This window comes from Bubalus bubalis, chromosome 16 (assembly GCF_019923935.1).
Source record: "Bubalus bubalis isolate 160015118507 breed Murrah chromosome 16, NDDB_SH_1, whole genome shotgun sequence".
Taxonomy (NCBI): Eukaryota; Metazoa; Chordata; class Mammalia; order Artiodactyla; family Bovidae; genus Bubalus; species Bubalus bubalis.
In genome coordinates, this window is record NC_059172.1 from 70097524 (window position 1) to 70102652 (window position 5129).

Here is a 5129-nt window from a genome sequence, read left to right on the forward strand (position 1 = left end):
TAGAAACAAATAAAAGAATTTTCATCATAAGAAACAGCTAAAATAAATGAATAGTTCCTGTTATAGCATTATTGCCTATATGTTAATTATCTTTTAAAATAAGACATCCAGTTCTAAGCTGTGGGTTGACATAACTTACAGACCCAAAGAATAACCTCTATTTCTCATATTCCATACAAGACCTTCATTCATTGACCCAACATATGTTGTTAAGCTCCCTCACTGTGCCAGGCTAGTACTATGTACTAAAGAAACATAATACAAAGTTTATGATCCGCTTGGAGACAGACTAGCAATTAGGCAGCTTCACCATGCCACAGTTTCTTCCCAGCAACCATAATCATAGCCAGGTTCTTCCCCAAACTGCAGGTTTTAGAAGCTCTGAAGAAATGTATCTTTTATTGGAAACAGTCAGCCTCAAGTTCAGGGCCAAAGCCCAGAGAGGCTCTCAGAACTGTTTCAGTCTGTTCTTGGGCTCATGGCAGGTCTTTAGATCACTTTTCTCAATCACATCTGACAAATGGACACAGGTCACCTTTTTGGAAGTATGATGGCTGCTCAGGCATTCCTTTCCTGCCAAGTCTGCAGGAGGTTGGGGCTGGCTTTGAATGTCCTTACTTCCTGCTTCACTCTAGGAAATGCGTGTGGCTTTTGTCAAATTCCTCCCTTCCTCCACCCATGGCATTGACGTTCATTGGCTCCTTTAGGGAGTTGGGTCATTTAAATTCCATTTCCCGTGTTCTATTCTATCTTCCCACTATCTCTCCCCCTTGCTGTGCTATGCTTAGTCACTCAGTTGTAACCCTGTAGACTGTAGCCTGCCAGGCTCCTATGTCCATGGATTCTCCAGGCAAGAATACTGGAGTGGGTTGCCATTTTCTTATCCGACGGACTGAATATGTCCTCCTAAAATTCATATGTTGACACCATAATCTCCAATTATGGATTTGCAGGTGGGGCCTTTGGGAAGTAATTAGATCACGAGGGTGGAGCCTTCATGAATGAGATTAATGCCCTTCAAAAAAAAGAGATGATCACTCTCTTCACCACATGAGAATGCGGCAAGAAGGTGGCTGTTTATAAACCAGGAAAAGAGCCCTAACCAAGGACTTGATAGTGCTGACACCCTAGTCTTGAACTTCCTGCCGCCACAGCTATGAAAAAAAGTACTGTTTAAGCCCCACGGTTTGTAGTATTTTGTGATAGCAGCCCAAATGCACAAAGACACTGCCCTAACAGCTTGTCTATAGTTCACATTGGTTATTCTAGGAGTAAGGAGGAAACAAAGAGGCTAGAGAAAGGAAACATGATTACCATGCCATGAGAGTCTACAACATGCCAGCAATCCTGACTTCAGTTTACATACATCATTCGTTCACTTTCCTTCCAACGACTCAGTCTGCGGAGTCAGCCAGATGGAGATTGGAAATCCAGCAATGCCTTTTGCTAGGGTGACTGGCAAGTGACTCAGCACACAGAGGCCCCAGCTCCAGGGACAGCCAGCAGGGGCCAGCACACGCCCTGAGTCACACACTAGGCTTGCGCTCATAAACCACGTGACCTCGTGAGCCGCTTCTGGGCATGATAACAGTACTCACAACAGCAGCGTGGTTGTGGAAGCTCAGCTCCATATAAATAAGAAACTCGGAGTAGTAACCAGTGTGGAGCGAAAATAAGCTCTTATTTCACTTGAATATTGGTTGAATATGTTTTTAAAAGTGTGATTTTAGCACAGTGGTGAGAAACACGTAATAAAATCTAGCTATTATTGATACTATTATTATTACTTCGCATTACTTTAATTACATTATTCATTATAGTATAATGACTTATAGGTATAGGCTTATACCTATAGCTATAGGTATAGATATAAGCTTATATATAAGTCTATAGGTATACCTATAGACTTATAGGTATAAGTATACTATAATGACTTATAGTCCTTATAGTATAGGACTTAGAGGTAACAGACCTGGGGTTGTCCCTGCTGAAGTACTTGAAAGGAGAATGATGAATGAAAAGCCTATACTGCCACTTCTTCTTTTAAAGTATTGGTTTATTTATTTGGCTGCACCGGATCCTAGTTGCAGCATGTGGGATCTTTGATCTTAGTTGCAACATGTGAGATCTAGTTTCTTAACCAGGGATTGAACCTGGATCCTCTGCACTGGGAGTGCAGTCTTAGCCATTGGGTCACCAGGGAGGTCCCTTTAAAAAAAAACTTTTTATTTATATTAGAGTACAGGTGCTTTACAGCACTGTGTTAGTTTCAGGTGTACAGCAAAGCGATTCAGTTATGTGTGTGTATGTGTGTGTGTGTGTATATATATATATATATATATATATATATATATATACAGGTATCTATTCTTTTTCAAATTCCTTTCCCATTTAGGTTGTTACATAATATTGAGCAGAGTTCTCTGTGATATAAAGTAGGTCTTTGATGGCTATGTATTTTTGATTTTTCTTTTTGCTTTTAAAAAATTTATGTTAGTTATTCATTTTAAATACAGCAGTATGTATGTGTTAATCCCAAACCCTCTCCCCCTCCTGCCCCCTTGGTAACCATAAGTTCATTCTCTAAATCTGTGAGTCTATTTCTGTTTTGTAAATAAGTTCATTTATATCATGTCTTTTTTGATTCCACATATAAGGCTGTAATAAGATGTTTCTTTTTCTCTTTCTGACTTACTTTACTCAGTATGATAATCTCTAGGTCCATCCATGTTGCTGCAAATGGCATTATTTCATTCTTTTTGACTGCTGAGTAATATTCCATTGTGTATATGTACCACATCTTTATCCATTCCTCTGTTGATGGATATTTAGGTTGCTTCCATGTCTTGGCTATTGTAAATGGCACTGCAATGAACATTGGAGTGCATGTGTCATTTTGGACCATGTTTTTTTTCTGGAAATATGCCCAGGAGTGGGACTGCAGGATCATATGGTAACTCTATTTTTGTTTTTTTCAGGAACCTCCATACTGTTCTCCACAGTGGTGGTACCAATTTACATCCCTACCAACAGTGTAGGAGGGTTCCCTTTTCCCTACACCCTCTCCAGCATTTACTATTTGTGGACTTTTTGATGATAGCTATTCTGACTGGTGTAAGGTGATATCTTGTTATAGTTTTGATTTGCCTTTCTCTAGTAATTAATGATGTTGAACATCTTTTCAAGTGCCTCTTGGGAAAGGCTGTAGCTTCTTGGGACTCAAAGAGTGACCAGGATGCTCAGCACAGACATCTCTTTGGACATTGGTGAAGTGCAAGAACTCAGACTTCAGCACAGAACTGCAACTCAGAATCTTCATTTTTAACTAGATCCAGGTGAGACGGGGGCACACACAGTGTGGAGGAGCACTGCTCTGTGGTCCTCCACCCCCGGCATCACATCTGGAACATATGGATGCCTAGATCCTCCTCCCCTCTCCCACCACCCCCAAAATTCCAGTTCCCTTGGCTGAAGCACAAATGTTAAAACTGATGAGCAGTCATGATTGACACCCACCCATCTAGCTTTTGGTCCATGGGGAGTTAGGCTGCAAGGGTGGATGGGACTGTAGTTTCTTCAGCAAGTGCCTGTGAGAGTTCAGCTTTCCTTTCTTTCTTGTCAAGCCCAGTGGAAGGACGGAGGGACACGGGGGACACATTCTTCTCCCCCGCCTCCGCCATTCCCAGTCTTCATTCCAGCTAAGGCCACGTGACAAAGCTCTGAGCAGGCTTCTTGGCCCGTTTTTCTGTTTTTCTGGTTGTGGGTCACAGCCTGTCTGGCAGGGCTGGTTGGCAGTCTCTCCCTCTCTCAGCCCTGTGTGCCTGGGGCTTGCCTTTTTGGTGGTGGGAATTTGCATTTCCTTGAAACAGGGTTCATCTCCTTCCTTGGGCCACTCCTGCCTAGCACCCAGAGGATGCTGACCTTTCCTCTGAGCCCTTGATGCCTGGTGGAAAAGTCGCATTCCCACCAGGCTCAGGCTGGTTACCTAAGTGACTCTTGCTGTCAGGAGGGTGGCTCATGCCCCACAGTAAGGCCAAGAACTCCTGGGGGCCAGTCTACTATTGTTTTGCGGAAATGAGGGGCACGGGGTTGTCATTTTTGGAATTTTCCAGAGGAGCTAAAAACTTGCAATTTTATGAAAAAAATTTACATTTTGATTTGAAAGTGCTCATGGTCACATAAAACATTTCCAGAGCTCAGAGTTGCCTCCTGTTCCAAGCAGTTCATTTGGGTCATGAAGATTCCATGAGCCCTGGTGACTAATCCAAATGATCTTGCTGTGCCTTTGAAGCTGGTAGAAAAGGGAAAGAGACACTGATGTATAGAACAGTCTTATGGACTCTGTGGGAGAGGGAGAGGGTGGGAAGATTTGGGAGAATGGCATTGAAACATGTAAAATATCATGTATGGAATGAATTGCCAGTCCAGGTTCGATGCACGATACTGGATGCTTGGGGCTGGTGCGCTGGGACGACCCAGAGGGATGGAATGGGGAGGGAGGAGGGAGGAGGGTTCAGGATGGGGAACACATGTAAACCTGTGGCGGATTCATTTTGATATTTGGCAAATCTAATACAGTTATGTAAAGTTTAAAAATAAAATAAAATTAAAGAAAAAAAAAAAAAGAAATAAAAAAAAAAAAAAAAAAAAAGAAAAGGGGAGGTGCTTGGGAGTCACCTAGGCCATGTGGCCAAAGGTTTTTAATTTGATGACTTACTAGTTTGGTGGCCCCTCTGCTGAAGCCTGGCTTCCCAAGTGGCTCTGTGGGTAAAGAATCCACCTGCATTGTAGAAGATGTGGGTTGGATCCCTGGGTGGGAAAGCTCTTCTGGAGGAGGGCATGGCAACCCACTCCAGTACTCTTGCCCGGAGAATCGCACGGACAGAGGCACCTTGGCGGGCTACAGTCCATGGAGTCGCAAAGTGTCAGACGCGACTGAACGACTGGGCACGCACGCTGCTGAAGTCACACCTTCCATAGGCCCGAGCGTGGCGGTCTGACACTTAGCTTCTGAGACCTCCATGTGTCCTCGAGGGGCACAAGGGACCTCTCTGCCTGACCTGGGGCCAGATATGGGAGGAGTTGCGCAGGGTCGCTGTATTCCCCTCGGACAGCAGAACAGAAGGAAA